We start from the raw sequence: 20,556 nt of genomic DNA, 5'->3' as shown, positions 1-20,556 counted from the left end.
CCATCATTTTTTCTCTTACCTTCGGGCCTGGTTCAAAACACACTTGAATTAAGACAGAGTCTTTTGTGTTTGACATAAGGAGTCTGTGTCAGCAAAATTCAGTCTCCAGCAAGAATTGCAAGAGGTATTGTGACATCAGGAGTAAATCACTCCTTGAAACACTTCTGAGAAAAACAGACTGTTGATTTATGACTGGTTTACAGTTAAGTCTTTCATTTGGATGTTTCAAAGTACTTTATATTTCTGAAAAAAATCAGTAATTTCCAAGCAGCAGGACTTTTTCTTACTAATATAGTTAAAAATAACCACAGCATTTAAACCTACAATTAGACCCCAGTAAAACACAGTAAATAAACTAATGAGGAATTGGAATTTTCCACCAATGCAAACATCAAGGCACTTTTCTGTCAGACAGCTTGTTTCACATCCAGAATGTAACCCAAACATTACCAAAAAAGGACAGTGAGGGAACAGGGTGGTATTAGACGTGAGAGAGCACTCCTGCTTCTATGAGCGTTATTCCTTTAATTGTTCTATACTGATGGGAAATAGTCAGAATTTAGAGTAGTATGCAGCAAGTGAGGACGACTGAATTTACAAGTATTTCAGAAAAGCAATAACTTGCTGAAACTGCAATGAGTCATTTGTACTAGATATTAAGAGATCGTTGTGGCATGAAAAATAAATAAACTTCCCTCGGTGTGTTGCTGTAGCACACAAACTACTTGAAATGATTTCTTCTGACCATGATTTAATTAAGAACTAATCAAGAAGAAGTCATGGTAGAGTTACATCAGACCAATAGGGTGTCTAGAAGGGAAAAAAGAAGTTGGTTTTGTGTTTGTGTTTTCAAATGACAACCTAGCTTTTCATAAAGTCTGAAGTAAAACAAAAAGGATAAAATGGATAGCAGCGTACAAAATACACAACCAGATGAGTAATTAAGGCCTAGTCAAGGGAGGAAAAGGCAGGCTGGATAATTCTGTGGGTAGAGCAGATCTATCCAGCAGTATCTGGGAGCAGGACCGGGCTCTCAGCCACAAGCTACAAAATGCTGTTTGCGAGGATAGGACAAGACTGTACAGGAAGAAATGCAGTTTAACGTGCTGGGACTTACTGGTGCTAAATTAACCCAGAGAGCACTTGTTTAATGTAAATTAACCATGAGGTTATTGCTTTCAGCAGCTATTAGCACAGATCAAAGCTTTATTCAGTGGCAGGAAACAGCAAGGGACCAGGAATCAGGGATAAAATGGGCTGGTAATTTGCATGCCTGCTTGGGAGATAGTCATGACGGGCTATCTCTGGGCAAACCACATCTGTCTGTGCCTCATAGGATAATATATTCTTACCTTACCTCAAGATAGCACCAAAGGTTTGCTCCCAGACAATGCTCAAATACCTGATAAAAGGTGTCTAAATAAAGTTTAAGTCACCTTATGAATGGTTTTATACGACATGGAAAGTCCCAAGGCTGGTATGCTTTGCTGTACCAGAAATATTCCTTTGGCAAGATATATCCATCTTAAAAAATAGTCCTCAGGCATCATCAACCTAAAGTGCTTTGCAGGTGCTCTGCACAGGGCATGAATACAAATACAATCAAAACCAGCCCCAATTTCTCTCCCCTCGCTCAAACTAGCTCGCTCCAGCTTCCTGCTAGCGTTTCTGACTGCACATGCCATGCATCCCCAGCACTTCTATTCCTTCCCAAATCACGGCCGCTGGCACTTCTTACAGTCACTTTGCTCGTTGCCTGCCTCTCTGTCTCCCTACCTTTCCAGGGAGGTTTGAACCGCTGTTCTTTTAATGGTGGGAGATCTTTTGTGCTGACGTGTGACTTCTTTTTCTCTCTGAGGGCAAGCATTTAAAGACATGACTGCAGCCCTGTTCTGTGCAGTTCTGTACCCTCTGTGACATGACGTGCAAAGGATTGTCTTAAACCTCCATCATGGCGTTTCCTAATGATGTGTGTTTCACTTGCTACATTAGGCCTACTGCCAGTAAGGCAATGAAGACATAACACTTAGCAGTTTCTATTTCATTTCCTTAAGTGCAAAATTGCTTTGTAGCTGAAAGCAAAAAAATTCATTTAGTAAGCCAGGCTATTACAGCAGAAGATTATAAAAATACATTCTGGAAGGGGATAGGGAAAGAACAATATAAAAAATAACACAGGAATATGTTCAGTTTTTAATGCTGTCAGTGACTCAAAGTCCATGGTATAGAGTGATGAAGGAGGAAGTCAACCGAGGGCAAGTTAGACAGCCCTCAGGAAGGGTGAGGAGGTCTTCTCAGGGAGCTCATAGTGAGCTCGTGTATGTTGGTGGTTGAGAGGCAGACAACACCTCAAAAATATTCCTTGCTTTGCTGTTTGTTTTCATTCCTTCCTCATCAAGATCATGGAGAAATTTCTACTCTTCCAAGGGAGCTATTAGATCTACTAGCCCATTTCCTCCTCCACATCCTGCAAAGCCTGAGGTCTCCAGGGACGACTAAGCCAATGCTTTCAAGAAAGCAAAGAAGTGAAATAGATATAAACTCCGAGTAACCTCAGTCAAAGCATGGGAGAATACAAGTGGGACAACACAAGAGCTGGACTCTGCTGAGACCAGTACATGGGCTCCAGGCCAGCACAGTTCTTCTAAGATGTCATAGATTTTTAGGAAATAGCAAGAACTTGAGAATGAGCAAATCTCTTTCAAAGCTGGAAGGTAGGGTTGATCACTTGCCAACGTGCTTCTTCAGTGGCAACTGACTGGTAAATTGTAAAGTCACTAACTCCAAGGACACTGGGGATATGGGAGACAGAAGTAGGGGAGTACTGAGAGGAGAAGCACAACAACATTCTGGGAATTGATATAGTTTGTTAAATATCAGGTTTATAGAAATGACAGATTTTAGACACTGGCTTTTTGTCACAGTAAAAACACATTTAAGGACAGCACTGAAACATTCAGTGTTGTGAACAGTTCCTGACTTAGCCTTTAAGAAGATATGAATGGGCCTGATTAATCTTTCAGTTACCTGGTTGCAGGTGAGGACAATCTCACTGAATTCAGGCCATTAGTCATCTACAGCCGGAAGCTGCATGCACTATAATTATAAAATGTAGTATTAACCTGGACACAGAGATTTCTCTCTTTTTCCAACTACAAACTGTTACACAAAGACTTTAAGTTAGAACCAACTATCTTACTTCACTAAGAAGGAATTTCTTTTTCTGTTCCACATTTCCTCCACAGCGTGTACCTGATCATGGCTGACTCTAGTAAACACTGAGCAGAACAATCAACGAAGCTCTTATAAAATGCTTTTTACATTGCAGGAGTATTTTTTAAAAAAAATTTTTAAACCCCTACTCAGAGGGAGGAGGAAGATGTTAATCTTGTCCATCATAGGGCTGAGAAATGCAAAGAAGAAAACAACCAGCGGGAACATGGATGTAAACCAGCTTGAAAGTAGCACGTTGTTCTGATATTGCCACTGGCAGCTGCTCACATGTTGTACAGCATATAATCATCTAACTGCTGAACCTAAAACATTGTCTGGGGCATTCTGATAAAGGATACCCAGAAGTCTCTTTCATTGCAACTGGAATGATAGTTCCAATGGATGGATGGCATAGTTTCATATTGAGGTGGAAGGGAGGGCAGTCATATTGTTAAAGACATAGATACACCTTCACGTTGTGTCAGGGGGAGATTTATTTTACCAAAATGTTGTTAGCTGGAGTCAAACCAAAATATTTTATTTGAGTCTAGATTGAATATTTTGTTATATCAGGTGATTATGGTTTTCATAGTTTTGTATCAATTTAGAACATGAATGGTACTTTTGTTACTGTGTTTCTCAGAGCACACAAATTTAATTTTTGATCAAATTAATGGTCCAAACTTGCCAGTAATGATCAGTTATCAGTATTAAAACAAATGGATAATTTATTTTCACTAGTATTTTGCAAAAGCATACAAACCTAATGAAATACTGAGGGAGGGGGATGGTGGCAGGGGGAAGTGAATATTATAATTTTAGCCCCGTACACTGAAAGATAAGCCAGCAGTAGATAAATATACAACTTTTTTTTTGACAGGAATGTGCATCTGTTTCCCATTAACTTTGCTTGAGACAAGCAAGGAGTCAAGGTTTCCCGTGATTTAATTTGAAGAGCAATTTGGATTTCCTGTGCCTCAGCTGGAGGTATTATTGGTATGAGACCAGAAGTGCCCTAACTGTCCTAGGAGTTTCATGTTCCACAAAGAATAATACCTACAGAAATTTAAACAGGATGTCAAGAAGTGTTATATGTGGGCTCTCAGTGCTCTCCAGTGTTTCTAATATAAACTCACGTGAGCTTCATTCTCTCTTTTTGCCACACAAAGCAACCAACTTGGAAAAGACAGTAAGCTAACAAATGCTGTTCAGCATAACTCACGGTGTAATTCTGTCCAGCAGAGGAGCTAAAATTCCACATCACATTCCTGAAAATTACATGACTGATCTGAGTAGCCAAGACTTGTTCACAGAGAGGGAATAGAGCCCAGACAGACAGCTGCAGAGGTCTGGTTGTGTGTGATGTTCAGAAAGGTCTGAACACATTACCTGTGACAGCAAGATCCCGTGATGTTTCTCAGGCTCTATACACAAAAGCAGAGACACTCCAAACTCTTACTTGCTTATTTAAATCACGGCCTTAGTTCCTGTGACCAACACATAATGCTGAATTATATAACACATATTTGCATGAATTATTGAACATTATTAGGAAGATAATGATCATCTGTTAGCTCTTTTTAATGGATTTATTTACAAACTACAGTTCATTGTCTTTTGAACAAGGAAATGAGTTATTTTGAGCCATTCAGATTGTCAAGAGGTTAATATATCAGCACTTCTATGGATCTCTTTTTCAAGTGAAATCTTAGTCCCACTGGGTTCATCTCTGGATTTTGCTGTAGGGCTTGATATAGCGGATATTTTCACCTCTTGGTCTTCCTGATTACTGAGAGAGCTCTGGAGAGTCAAGTGTAGGAATTGTGATTTTTAGACATCCTGTACTCAGGTAACTATTCTTGCATACAGAGAGATTTGTATCTAAGGTACTCATCACTCATGTTTCCTCTTAACCAGAACAATCCACAGGACACAGGCTTTTAATTCAGGTACCTCAAACGGGGCAATGCTGGTTATTGTTTGCAGCTTACTTACTTCCTTTTGGCTTGTGCTGTTTTAGGAACTTGTAACAATTATTTTAAAATTGAGTCACTGTCAGTTTTGAGGAAAAAATTTGCATTGTTTCTTTGACAGTGTAAACTATGTTGCTTTTTTCTGGTTATGGTTAAACTGTACTGGACTTTGTAAGATCATACCATCACTGGATATTTACGAAGCTTCAAACCATTCTGTTGTTTAATGGTCCAGAAAAAGAAAGTAACCTGAAAAACTGTTTGCCTGACTGTGACTGCAGCACATAACTCTTCATAACGAATAGAACACACAAAAAAGACTTATTTTAAGCTATGATGTTACAAACATTAGTATTTTTTTTTTAATTCACACCTTTTTTTCCTGCGTTTTCATTGTTGTTGTTGGGTCTTTTAAATGTTCATTTTGTATCCAGACATTGGGATTTTTTAGATGAAAGGCAGAAGAGCAGTTTTGACCTCATGTTTCATGTTTTAGAGGCCCTGTTGATCTCAAACAACAAGAAAGCAAGAAAAGCAATCTACCCTGCTACTCTATTGAACTTGTTTTAGGCTATTCCAGGCTATTCCTGGAAAGTATACATCTTCTAATGTTTTTTTCCACTATTTACATTTTTTAGTTTATGAGATTTTCATTTTTCACATTGAGATTCTTCAGTGTTACTGATCCCACAGCTTAGACACCTCATGATTTATTAGCCTGTATTTGTAGCTGATATGTGGCATTTGTCATATCATTCCACATAAATATTCTCTCAACACTGCAGCAATATTATCTAATAAAAACACGATGAACAGAACTTCTATGCTTCTCCACGATTTTTTACTAAAATCAGAGCCAAATGCTTACACATTCTAGTCAGGCAGCTGAAGTTTGACTTCACTTACGACATTCACTAATAAGTGATAATTATTCATAAAGAGACAGTATTCTATTGCTACATATGGGGTGTACTGATCTTGAAACAAAATTGATGAGTGCTATCATCAGGTACGGAAAATTGCACAAAGAGGTTTATTTACAGTTAATAGCTATTCTATCACATATGATCTTCTGTTACAAAATAAAACAGGTTTTCTTATCTTTTACTATCAGACATTGTATCTCAATTTAAAGGCTTTAGAGATCTCTTACAACCAGTATTAGTGCAATAATACCTGACTGGAGCTCAAAACAATTCTGGAAGTAACATGAAAGAAACCTCTTTAATGACGTGACCTCCAGGTCTCAGAACGATACAGCAATACCAAGAAGAAACATGACTTTTGTTCTGTATGAACAACCTTCTCTCACTTCTCCAGATCCAGATCAAGATGCTTGGGTAATTACATGCTGAAACAGAAGCTAGAATTGTGACCTAGCTTACTTTGACAATAATCCCTCAAGAGTCTTCAGGTTTGTAATATTTTTTGCAGTTGGTGGTTTCAACTACCTACTGTTGAAATATGTGGAAATCCTGAACAATTTGCTTTGTGGAAATAATATTTGACCATACAAAATATGGGATGGTTTAAAACAGAATTTGTTTGGGGTTTTTTTGGCTGGTACTAGCATGTATTTTTTTGATCTCTTCATAAAGCCCTGGCCATGCCAGGTTCTTTCTTGGTGACACAGAACATCTGTTGCTGTCTGTGGAAACCTTGGCCTTCTGTGCTCTGTGTGACTCAAGAGCCATACGGATAATGTTTACACAGAACCATTTGTAGCGCTGCTGATAACACAAGTGAGTGCTGCTTTTTCACATGCATTGGTAGATTTTTCTGAGCAGTCAGACCGGCACATCCCTACCCAAGCCATACTTTGGAATTGTAGTCTGTATATGCCTGTCTTCAGTCAAACCTTTCCCTTTCCTGGAATGTTTCCAAGGCTTCCATATGTTAAAGCAGTGCTTTCCCTTACTAAATAAATAAAAGTGTTTTACTTAGTTTTCTCTTACTAAATCAAGGATTGAAATGAAAATGGCAAATACCCAAATGTACATCCAGTGACTAATGTGAGAAAATGCTTTCTTACATCCCTAATGTATTTCCATAGCTGTGCCAGAATTTTGAGAAAATTCTGGCAGCTGAGCTCAAGAAATCCAACACTTATTCTTTATTTCATTGTATCTTTCATTAAGAAAGGAATGATCTCTGACCCAGAGAGTTTAATAAACAGCCTTGCATGGACTTTGGTGGACTGTGGATCAGTCCTGGAGGATTTATCTGCAAAGGCAGTTGCTAGGTTTTTTCTCACCTAATTATAAACATTTTTATATAAACATCTACGAAATCACACCAGTCAGGGGAAAGCAGAACATGACTATCAGTACTACTTTAGTGTCTGCTTGGAGATGAGAGGAATCATGTCCAGTGAGTTCTTATATTCCTCTATACAAAGGGGAACTCTAATCTTGAGACATTTCCATTTGGTTTAGTCAGATGAATCCCATCAGAAAATTTAATTGTCTGTTCTTCTCCTGTGAGTTCCCTTCCAGTTCCTAAAACATCTCTGCCAAAGATGAGGCATTTATCAAATAATGTGTGCTACAAAAGTCAACACTGTAATCAGGATGATAATTGCAATGCACGTTTAATTTGTAAAAGCAATTAAGAATACCTGCTCCTTTCTGTTTTGGGTTGACATCGTTTAAGGCGTAATTGTTCTGGCTATTTTAATAGTAAAAAATGGACTAAATTTTTCAATTAGCCCTTCAAGTTGCACATCTGAAAGAGGTGAAGTTGTTATGATGTGGTATTAACTTTGAAAAAATTGGCCAATTATGTCTTTTTCTGCACGTGTAACTCCCCACTGTGCCTTCTAGAGTGTGGCCTGAAGAACAAAATATACCAGTGTAATGAAGATACAAAACCACTTTGCCTGGTTTATCACATGTAAACCATGTGATATTATTTATAACAAAGACAAAGTTAAATTATATCAGTGTTCAAAAGAAGTCCATGCTTTTTAGCACCACAGCTTCATGATTTACAGTCTCTGAAGGGTACAGTGAAGTGTTTAGGGAGAAAAGACTAGCAGTCTTGAAATTCACGAGCAGATCATCATTTTAAAAACCTGTGTCACCCGTGCATATTTGGAGACCATGACAAATGTGAGTATAAAAATACACTAAAAAAAAAAAGGAAAATGGTCACAATATTCAACATTAGTAATAAATTATTACAACTTTGTCAGAAGTATGGGAGAAATGCAAAGGTACTTTGGGGGACTTTAAATGGAATTTAAACTCTGTAGTGGTGGGAACACTCATTCAGCATCAGGAAAGCTGGACTGCATGCTCATCTCAGCCTCAGGGATTTGCATTAATCTTTGTCAATTCCTAAGAAAATGAGTGCTATAATTAGCAGACTGTACACTAACCAAGCCTATGGTTGATGATGGAACATTTTGCAGCTAAGAGCACAAGTCCTAGAACTGAAAAAGAAGCAAGAATTTGTAACACAATGTTATTATGCTAGCTAGAATTGTATACAAATCTCATGAACCATCAGATGTCAGATATGACTGTTGAATCTGTTAAGAGCTGTAATTTGTGTGAGTTATTTCACTCCCTGCTCTCAATTTCTGAAAGTACATAAAACCCCCTACTCTGAATTTCATTAAAACACCATATTCTTCACAGATACTTATATGCTTTAACAAAATCTAGTCTTCTGTTGCAGGAAAAGAGAAAGCTGAGAACAAAGATTCTGAGAATCCAAGAGAGTTCCGGCAATTAAAATAGATGTTTCAAGCATCCTAATGGTAGGTTAAGACAGAAGGGACAAAAAAAGGTTTGTATAATGTATGGCCTTTGCTACACTTCCTAGAAAAAAAGAAAACATCCTTCCAACACAAGCATGACAGTAAAAAATGTAGCATTACAGATAGCTTGAACTTTGTTTCCCTATACCAGTGTGGTAGATAGGGGAAAAATAAAAGGATGTGTGAAAAAATTACGTTCTTTTCCACAGGTGTTTCAAAAAGGTGACAGAGACTGTTAGTATGAGCAAGCATAAAATTGTATTTTTAATTGCTCTCAGACTATTTAATGAACCAATGCGTACTCCCTTAAATAAACTACGAGTGATATTTGTCTCATGGGCATCAATGGTGTAAAAGTTAGGCATCAAACTTCTCCTCTGTAGCAATGGAAAGCTCTTGCCACTCTCCATTGACCACAGAAGCAGCTGAAACTGTCATACAAGGGCTGAAGCTTAAAAATAAGTGAGAAAATCTGGTTTTGTCCTAGCACAACAGTGTTTTGAAATGATGATTGCTGAATATTATTTTAGTGACAGTTTTTAGAATTTTTCCAAAAAGATGACTGTAGGAATGCTGAGGAAACAGATTTGTTTCTTTAGGGTAGAATGAAGATACAGCCGAGAAGTGAATTTTGAAAAGACAGAAATAAACTCTATATATTCAGAAAATATAATCAGATCTTTTTTAAGTAATTGAGGCAGCTCTATAGTCACTGAGATAAAAAATTATCTGAAAGTGGGAGAACAGGTAATTTTTCTTTTACTTGACTTTAGTATAATTTTCATGAACAATTTCTGCCATTTTTCTAACTTAGAATATGATTCATCAACTTGAAATAATTCTAAACCCTGCAATTTTTATTAGACGCTTGAGTTCATTGACAAGCAACAGAAAAGTTGCTATCTATGAAAAAAAAAATTGTCCCAAGTTTTCCTTTCTCTGTGTGTAATTAACTGTCCATTGGAAATAACCAAACGATCATAATCAATACAGTTCTGATTTACATGAGGTGAGTGTGAGAAATGAAAAATAGAGAAGAAAGAAAGAATACAATCACAGTGCCACTGGACAACACTGGGAGTATTTTCTGGCAGACTTTTCAAAAAACTAAGACAACTCCAACTTGTCAACCTAGGAGGATACGCCATCATCACAGAAGAAGTATCAGCCTCTGTGACTGGTTTAGGTTGATGTCAGTGCAGTTAAGAAGACACACAAATTGGAGCCTTTTACATGCTTGGATCTGCTGTCAAGAGAGCCAACAGTGCTGGGCTTTCAGGCATAGAAAATCAAACGCCAATGATTTAAAATTGTTCTATCAGATGCTTGGCCATGGCCAGCTCTTCCAAAGCAGTTGTCAGACACATTTGCGGTAGGGTGACTAATTTGATATATGATACAGGATTATCTGGTGATCACTTCCTGGTCTTCACCTGGGGCAATACAAGAAGAATTTGTGTATTTAGAACAGATTTTTATGAAAAACTGCAGAAGCATCGGAAAAAATATGAAGTTTATTGAGGTAACAAAAAATACTTAGTAGCTGATGGAGCCTCTTATTTAGGAGTAGCTGGTTAAATAAATTATTTTTATCTTCAGTTTCTTCCAGACTGGTTTGTTTCTGCCTACAGATACAATTCTTCTTTGGAAGTGAGGAAGTGCAAATGGCTGGTGTCTGGCACTCCAACTGGTTCTTTCCAAACAAACACACATGAAAATTTGAATTAATACCTGTACCTCCAGTATCTATTTCGGAAATAATTGCATCTTATTCTTCCATGTATGGAGCTTTGTAGCACAGTAAGTTTCCCTCCAGACAGAGTTAAAGTTGTACTCTGGCATACCAGACCTCCAACATACCCTAAGTGATCTTTTCCTACAGTGACTTTGTCAAGAAGTTTGTGATTTGTGATTAAGATTCACTGTAATAGTTTGTTCTTGCTGGTTTTATCTGTTATTTTTCAGTATAATTCATCTCAACCAGTGACTTCAGAACAGTAAATGAAAGTAGTGTGCTGTGAAACAGCAGGAGCTGTGAGCTGTTCCTTCACACTGACATAAACCCACTGAAATCCAGTGGTATAAGTCCACCACAGAACCGATGACTCACAGCAAAATACAAAAATTACCAATGCTTTTCAGTCAGTAAAATTGTCTTTAAGGTTATATACGCTTATTTTGTGGTGATGATAAAGCACCACATTAGCATTAATGTGATTTTTTTTTTAAGTAGAGAATATTTGTGATAGGTTGCTATTAAAATTAGGGTGGTGACCAGGTTGTGTTCATCTACTTTCTGTCCCATGTATTGCGGGGTGATTAGCCCATCTTATTTTCCCTCATGACACTTTCAAATCAGATCGATACCTTCTTCTTGACAAAGCTAGCCATACTTGTCTAAGTATATATTGAACAAGTTCTGGCTGTTTGTTTTAGCTGTGGAACAGGTACCTGTAAACAGAACTTGGTTGGCATTAATACTGCCATTCACAGCACCTGTCTTGCCAAACACCACACCAGGTAGTATGGAAAACAAGCTTCATTAACTAGTTCACAGCACTGGTTCACAAGTCATTGCATAAAATTTGGCAGCCTGCGTTACTAAAAAGAGCAGAACAAATGTTTGGGATATTACCCTCTGAGTTTAAAACCTGAATCCTACTGGGTTGCTCACAGATGACTTTGCATGGATAAATAAAATTACTGAGAAAAATTATATTAAAATGACACAAGTGTCTGGTTTTACCTTCCTTTGACAGTCAAACTGTAACAAAGGAATTAACATTCCCATAATTTGGAAACAGAAAGCTGATGTCTTGTTCTGCATCATTCTGAGACCTCCCTCTGACAGCAGAAGAAGCAGGACAAGGTTATCCCTCTCTTATTTTCTGATTAACTGTTCTCAGAAAACTGTCACTCTCCCAGACTTTTAATCTTGTCACTCTCCCCCAAATATTCCTTCTTTCTGTAATGTGCAAAGCATACCAGTACATTTCTGGATAGCATAACTAAAACATTTGCATATGTATTTTTAACGCAAACCTGTGAGGCAGTAGATCAATTAAAGCGTATTTCTGTGGATCCAAGGAGCATATCTGGGAATCAGTCTGCACATGTGATGAAAGCTGCATCAGTAAATACAGATGCATGTGTTATTTGGTTATTTGAAAGGACAAAAAGACAGCTGTCCAAGGATGCTTGTTATATTGCCTGCTTTTGTGATGCTGATTATACCCAGAAGTATAGTTAAACACAGAGGTTATCTTTGCTTTCTTAGCACACTGATCTCTACCTTTGATTTCTCTATCTGCAGACACCAGTATTTTTTGTAACTCAATATAGAAGGGACAAATGCAACTTCATAGATTCATAGAATATGCTGAGATGACAGGTACCCATTAGGATCATCAAGTCCAGCTCCTGGCCCTGTGCAGAATAACCCAGGAGTCACACCATGTACCTGAGAGCATCATCCAAGGACTTCTTGAATTCTGTCAGGCTGGTGCTGTGACCACTTCCCTGGGGAGCCTGTTCTAGTGCCCAACTACCCTGTGGGTGAAGAACTTTTTCCTAACATCCAATTTAAACCTCCCCTGACACAACTTCAGGCCATTCCCTTGGGTCCTGTCACTGGGGCCACAGACCAGAGATCAGTATCTGCCCTGCTCTTCCCCTCATGAGGAAGTTGCAGACTGCAATGAGTTCTCCCCTCAGTCTCCTCCAGGCTGAACAGACCAAGTAGCCTCAGCTGCTCCACATGCTTCTCCCCAGACCCTTCTCTGTCCTCATGATCCTCCTCTGGATGCTCTCTAAGACCTTAATGTCTGTTTTTTATGTTGAGGCACCAAAAACTGGCCCCAGCACTCAAGGTGAGGCTGCCCCAGTGCAGAGCAGAGTGGGACAATCCCCTCCCTTGCCCAGCTGGCAATGCTGTGCCTGATGCACCCCAGGACAGGGTTGGCCCTCACACCGGAGAACTTGAGATATTTAAAGAGAATTTGTTAGGCAGTGAGAAGAACTCTTTCAGACTTCCATGTCTGTTTCTGTACAAGAGATTTTCTTAGGACTGGCACTAGGACAAGCAAAATTTGTATTATATTTTATATATACATATGAAAATCAGCTCAGTTTGGTTGGAGTGTGGTGCTAATAACACCAAGGTTTTGGCTTCAACAATTCGCTTAAAAGTTGGACTTGATGATTCTTGTGGGTCCCTTCCAACTCAGAATCTTTTGTGATGCTATGAACCTAACAAGACTTAGAAAGATTGAGGAAGTCAAATAGTATAACTCTCAGTACAAAGTCCATCACTATGCATAAAATACAAGCAAAGATAAGGACACACAATATGTGTTTCTACCAAGATCATGTCAAAATATAAGAAGCAATTAAAAGCCTAACTAGACCAAATGATTTCAAATGTTAAGAAAATTAACACTGCAGTTGAAAAACAAATGAGTCAAATGTGAGAAATGAGGGAACTCATTTAAGAATATGTTCCTTCTTGTGCAAGAACAGACCCATTAGTACAAGGCAAAATGAAAGGTTTGGGGATGTACAGATGTCTGTGTACAGAGGTCTGAATTAAGTGCTTTGAATTAGGCTATAGAGGCATGCATCTCCTCATTGACTCCAAGGACACTTAGGGAGCTTCACCTCTGAACCTTTTTGTCTGCTAAAGCGACAAATGTGAATACATATATCCCACCGACTTCAACATATTCACAAATTCTGCTTTCTTAGGCTGCTATTCCACTTCTATAACAAAGAATTCCCTAAATTTTTAGAAAATTTTTCAATAAACTTAAAGAACAAATGATATAAAGATGCAATGGATATTATTTATTTAGTTATAGGAATTAACAAGTGATGATTCAGGCATACTTAGCAATTTTGTTTTCATTTGAAAAACAGGAATACTGCTGAAGTTTACATTAAGAACTTCAATGCTGTCCTTCAATCAGTGTCAGTACACATCCAGTCCAGATGAAAGGAAAACAGCTGTATGAATCTGCTAATTAAGAAATCAAGAATTTTTTCACCTTAGTCAGATTAGTCAGATTTCTTTACATCACTGACTACCTAAACACAGGGGGCTGGCCCTAACATTCAGTTTGATATTTCAGACACTCACTTAGTGCCTAGAAGGCGAGCTACAACATTTGAATGAACTTACTGGAAAATTCAAGTGCTGGTTTAAGTGTAAATGTACTAGAGTAATTACTCTGTAAAGTATTAAAAATGCTTAGCCTGGATTTACCAAATTAATAAAACTTTAAGAACTAGAGAACTTCCATTTTCAACTTGTCTGAAAAAAGATTCGATTCACTTCAACAAGGATTTACAAAGGCTCCATTTCGTTTAGAGAAGCTGTACCTTTAGGAAAGTTAAACAAATAAAATTGTGTTAGACATGCTACATATTGATAGATAGCAGTATATATATATACATACATATATTCAAACGACAGTTAAAAAAAGTGCATATTAAACAAGTAATCCAGACACATCTAAAAGCAAATCCAGGGAATGAAAGTGGACAATGATTAGAGAAGCAAAGGAATAGGGGCTGGTGGTTCGTTTATTTTCTCCTGAACAGAAGACATAAGTAATTGATGTTTGTATACAGTCTAGAATCACACCAAAAAAACTGTCCTGAAGAGGTGGCAGGATTTCCTGAGACTGGTCCATCTGAAAAGAGGATGTAAACTGCCTTTAATTTTGTGTCTTGGTGGCTAACCAGGCTGAATAATTTTAAGAGAAGAGACAAGAAGAGCTGTTTCACAATTTTCTTTCTAATTATACAAAGGACAAGTTCCCTATAGCTCAGACAGATGCATCAGGGGAGATTTCTGGGTGAGAAATTGCTCTGTTTACTCGGCCTGAAAATGACCTCTCTCCTGTCTACCTCTAGCCCATTGTTAATCAACCAGCTCAACCAGGGAAACAAACTGGAGGATCACTTTCCTTCTTCATGCCAATATTCATTTTGTACCCACTTAAAACCTGTCTGGGATACTTGGGTGATACAACCTACTGGCAGCAGAAACATGGTATAGTCTTTCACACTCTGGTAATCTGTCAATTAATAGATTTAGATTATAGTCTTTGTTAAAGTGAAGAAAAGATCAGTGTTTATTTATTCTCACAGATCCCATCAGGTAATTAGATGACCATTTTTATTTCTAGATAAGAAGTAGGAAAGCAATCAGAATTACTGTGGCTGAGCTGCTTAGAGACTATTAATTAACTGCATTACCGTGACTGAGCTGCTTAGAAACTATTAATTAACTGCATTAAGATTTTGATATGAAGTTTCATAGTTGTACTGACTAGACAGAGTTTTGGAGAGTTTACAATCCTTCAAAGTTCCGCAGTCTTATGTGCCATCTAAATAGTTTGCACTGCCAGTTCGCCTCCGTGGGTGTGAGGAACGCTGGCAGCATGAGCAAGGGATAGGTGTTGGCTCTAACCAGTGCTACAAAGAGAGGATTAAGACATGCTCAGAGCTTTGACAGCAAACAGGCTTTGCCTAACTCCAGTAAACAAGCTGAGGTTGAAGCTGGTCTGGTCAACTGATTCCAAGGGCATCAAAGGCAACCAACTAAATCAGAGCAAAAGATGAGGTTTTAGTCTTTTTTATTGGTAAGGGCAGTACAGTTCATTCCTACCCTGCTGAAATCATTCTTCAAAACAGTCTGCTCATACTGAGATTAGCACAGATGACATGTTCTGGATTTTATTCACACAGGGAGAGTGACCAAGATTTCCATACATTGTAAGCGTAAATTTGTGTCTGCAGCCACTATAAATGAAAGAAACAGTAATATTTGGCAACAGCCTGTTTTGAAAACTAAATATGGAGTAAAATGAAATGCCCACATGGGGGAGTTATTGCAGAACAGTTAAGCCAGATTCTCTGTTAAAGCAAGCACTCCCAGACTTTGTGAAGAACAGTCGAACTGACAGTGGTATGAAACAGAACAGTATTATTCTCTGTAAGCAAAGCACTGGGCACCTCTTGTTTGTGCCTTCTTCATGTGGCAGGTTTGTCCAGATCACTCTTTTCCACATAGGTGAATAATAGTGACAAATACACAGTGTAGAGTAAAACCTCTAAATGTCCAAATATAACCTGAATGTGCCCAGGAAAATTATTTACACTTATTGAAAAAGTCATCATTCTTTAAAAAACTGTGTGCAGCCATGCTTGGATATCAGCTTCTGATTGAGCAAGAATTTTGAAAAGAGCCTAGTACCATCTATCATTGTTAAAATTTCAGACAACATAAACTGGAAGTGACATGTAGCTGAAAGGAACTTCACAGAGTTTGCTATGAACACAATAGAGCTGGCTGTAGCTGTTCAAATGGCTCTCTTCATATCCAAGAGTCAGAAGCATGCATGCACTCATCTGCTGGGGCATTTTGAATGCCCCAGCCAAAACGGTGATGCAGCAGATGTCATATGTACTCAAATCAAAATCAAAAACCTGTCGTCTTTGCTGGGTAATTCCAGACACGAATAAAGGCACACAGCAAGAAAACCCATAACAGAAACAGATTTTACTTTTTAAAACATCACTGTGGCAAGAAAGAGAAGTCTCATAACTATGGAGAACTAGAAAAAATTCTTCTATAACTGGTAGACATCAGTGAGATACAGAAAAATCCCTGGAGAACTGCATACTTAGGCATGAGCAATTTAAGAAAAGAAGAATTTTAGGCACCCAGATCTTACATTCTGGGGATTATAAATCAAATTCACTTCAGCATTTATGTGATATTCCAAAGATGAATAAGATTTTTTGGCTCTGCAGAGAGATAAATCTACAGTTTATTAGCAATCTGCAAAAGAACAAGAAAATGAACATCACTGTGAGGCTGGAAAGGCATGTCAATGTTTTTCATGTCTTTGAAAATGAAATCAAATTTTTGACTGTGTAATATTTACATTTAATATTAAAATTTATGACACTAATTAAAAAAGAAAATGAACACTTGCGCTCCAAAGTGACATAATCACCTCTGACAGATAAATCATCAACTTTCCTGATACTACTAGTAGTCACTGTGTACTGGGTACACCTTTGGTGTTCCTGAATGGTTGAAGCTGTTGTTTATAAATCATATAAACTTGTATTGCTACTAGATGGCAAGATTTGTGATTTCATTCATTTGCTCAAATGTTTGAGAACTTTGCACTCTGAAGAAGTCATGTGCTGCATTGATCTAATAAAAAGTCAGCTGATTTCTCACATTTGCCTTAGCCCTTTCCTGAATAAAAGTCAGGAATGTGTCTTCAGCAAGAAAAGAAGAGAAAGATGTTAGATGTTTGACAGAATTTACCCATTGTATGAAAAGAGATTATTCAGGTAATACAACTTTTAGATGAAGACAGTAAATCTTGTTCTGGAATGTTGATCACAGACACTTGCAAATCACATTTTCAAACAAGCACAAGACAAACTTATACCAGTACAAGGCCTGAGTGCAGAAAACACTTCGCTGACACATCAGATATTTAGTGGTACAACATTATCCAACCAGCTTCTTCCTAGGGGAATGAATCCAGGTATGTGCTTCTGATCCCATTGTTATGAACAGATTTGTCATTCACTCTGGATAGACCAGAGCTTATCTCAGAGTGCCCACTGTCTCAGCGGAATGCTGTGTCATAAGGATCACTGAAAATCCCCAGATTATATGACTTTGATATGAGCCTACTCTGTGGCAAAACTTCTAAAAATTCTTCCTTCTAATGTGGCATCCAGATGATAGCCCAGTTAGACAGATAGACTAAGTCCTGTGTCCGTTGGTGCATAAACTAAAGCCTCAGGGAAGATGGGTCCAGCCTGGTTATATCATGGAAGTCATCGAAATAAAGTCAAAAGTCAAGGGTGCATAATAGCACATCTGGTCAAATGTTTAACGATGGCCTGATCCAGAGATAGTTAAAGTCCATGACAGACTCATATGGCTTTTGCAGGACTTCTGTAGAGCTACTATTTTGTTCATATTTTTTTTCCTTAACATAGGTGTGACAGAGCTTTCCTATTTTTAACTACTGGTTAAAAGTAACAAAATCCTTGATACTTAAACCCTTTGCTACTTTTAGCATAATTTCAAAAAGTCTGCATTAGTTGTCAGTGAAAATTTCTATTTCTGTAGCTGAGGAATATATCTAAAATTTAGTTCATTCCCTTGCTAATGAAGTGTTAGAATATTACTCCTACTCATATTCCAGTCTAGCTCATATTTATTTTAGTACAAAAATAGCAAAGGAAGTAATACATTTAAATCAGCCTTATATGTCCAACAATGCTGTTTTTCTCTGTGAGCAATCATGCTTTTCAGCTAGAAGCTATGCACAACCAGGAATAATTAAAAAAAAAAAAATCGAATGCTAGTTCTTTATTTTGGAGTAAGGAAAGATTTTTAAAATCAAGATCTATCCTGTAGCTAGTGATTGAAGGGCAGTGATTGAATCCACAAGAATAATCAAATTCAAAGAACATGATTGCATGTCTCTGGCATGCAGTGTCCTTTATTAGAGAACAAGGAAATGTTCACTGGGGGACTTCCAAAGGTTTGTCTTCACCAAAGAGGATTTCCAAAGATGCCTCCTTGTGCCTGCTGGTGGACACTTTGTGCTAGATGGTGCTCCAAGGCTGACCAGGGTCTCAGTTTGACTGGGTATCACTGGCAGTGAGCTTCAGTGAAGGCATAAGAGATTTTTCATGGCAAAAATAGTAATAAGAAGCACTCCTGTGAATTAAGATTAATTTAATTAAAATTGCCAGCTGGAAATGCACTGTTGTGGTGACACCGCTGGTCTCCCGGAATTGTATAGGAGAGACTTTTCTCTAACAGAAATTGAAGTCCCCGCTTGTATATCAGTATGTCTTCTCTCCTCAGTCAGCTGCTTCAGGGTTAGGCTTTGAAGCCTGTGCTGCTCACTAATAGTCTTCTTTTACAGACAGTCAAAAGAAGTGAGCATCTTCAAGAGAGTTCATCTCCTTCTAAGACAGATGGCTAAGACAAGTTTTCTTCTTCAGGAAGAAATTCTTTGTTCAGGCAGAAACTCTATTTTACTGTGAGGGTGGTGAGGCACTGGCACAGGTTGCCCAGATAAGCTGTGGATGGCCCATCCCGGAGAGTGCTCAAGGCCAGACTGGATGATGCCCTGAGCAACCTGGTCTAGTGAAAGGTGTCCGTCTCCATGGCAGGGGGGTTGGAACTACAAGATGTTTAAGGTCACTTCCAGCCCAGGCCATTCCATGATTCTATTCTGTGATTCTATGGAGTCATCTTATTTTTCTCATTTGCCTACAAAGGAAGCCAAGGTGAGTAGTGAACATTTAAACTTTTTTAAACTCTAATTTTTTTAGTTGAATAAGATGAATCCCATATAAAATTCAGGAGACAAAAGCCGTTAGTGTGTTTAGGACATATGGGGTAGTGGAATGTATAGTGGTAATGTGGCTGGGGGGATTTCTGCAGATTTAATTTGAATCTTTAACATGATTAAAGAGACTCTGGTTTCCAGTGTGAGTGTAAACAGGCCAAAGTGAGGAGGACCTTCACCTTTAAACAACCTTCCTTGTATCAGTATTTGGGTTAATGACTGGTGTCATTCATGGGCTGTCACAGTCACATTTTCCTTCTTATCAGAAAGTGCCTGCAAGCCCAGTTTGCTTGCATATGCACAGATTAGCCCACAGGAATTGCTGATGACTCTCTTCCTCATTTTTCGAGGATACAAAGCAGTGAGCAGCTACAAGCAGTTTCTTTCCCAGTATGCCTGTCTAGGCTGAGAGACTTTTTCTCCTCCTCCTCTTGGAGCCTTTTCTTTGTTTAGGCAGTTTCTTTGTGTGGTTAATCTTCAACATGCTTCATCTGCTTCCCATTCTCCTGCCTGCAGCCTAAGGCAATTACCTCAACTCGTTAACCAATGGAACAGCTTAGTAATGATCACATTTCTTCTGAAATAAATGATTGTTTGTATGATACTAACCCTCAGGCCACAAATTAAGTCTGCATAGTGCAAAGAAGGGCCCCAGGAAAAATAGCAAATGCCTTGTATTCTGTTTAGCAAACAACAGAATATCCAAATATTTATACATCTCTTATTATGTTGCTTTTAATCTCAATAAAAAGACCTTTAAAATGGAGAGTAAGGCTCATTTCAGTGAAACAATCACATAGAATTAATTAGTGAAGAAATAAACACATCTCTTCCACGGCCACTGGGAACAAATATATCAAGAGCACTTAAATGCTGGTATATAATCTTTCTCCTAGGCAAGAAGATCTCCGTGTAAGAGGGACTGGAATAAACAAACAAACAAACAAGGTTAGTTTTCTTTATCCTGAAGTATTTGTTAAGACTTATTATTTGTTAAGACTTATAAATTTGTTAAGTATTTGTCTGACAATTTTGTCAGAAGGCAACATTCAGTACACTACTAGTTTGTCAGTAACTAAATTAGTGTAATCCTTAATTTGTGTCGGGGAGAGGAAAGCTTGAAAATGAGCTTTTGAATTGTACAGTAAATTGTTCAAATAAACAGCAATCAGGTAATATTCATTCTTTCTGATAGTCTCTG

At 38.0% G+C, this 20,556-nt stretch overlaps 1 long non-coding RNA gene across 1 annotated transcript; it reads right to left on the bottom strand.

Annotated features, from left to right (window-relative positions):
* Window positions 1-2,351: 2,351 nt before the first annotated feature.
* On the bottom strand, window positions 2,352-19,177 carry LOC116438516. The gene is made up of 3 exons (XR_004237789.1): window positions 19,043-19,177; window positions 11,441-11,445; window positions 2,352-2,361 (listed from the first exon to the last, which is right to left on the bottom strand). It is a non-coding gene; the product is annotated as an uncharacterized LOC116438516 (long non-coding RNA).
* Between the last annotated feature and the right edge of the window lie 1,379 nt (window positions 19,178-20,556).

Source organism: Corvus moneduloides, chromosome Z (genome assembly GCF_009650955.1).
Source record: "Corvus moneduloides isolate bCorMon1 chromosome Z, bCorMon1.pri, whole genome shotgun sequence".
NCBI classification, from domain to species: Eukaryota; Metazoa; Chordata; class Aves; order Passeriformes; family Corvidae; genus Corvus; species Corvus moneduloides.
Note: the sequence above shows the minus strand (reverse complement) of the source record. Positions and strands in the feature narration are given on the sequence as shown.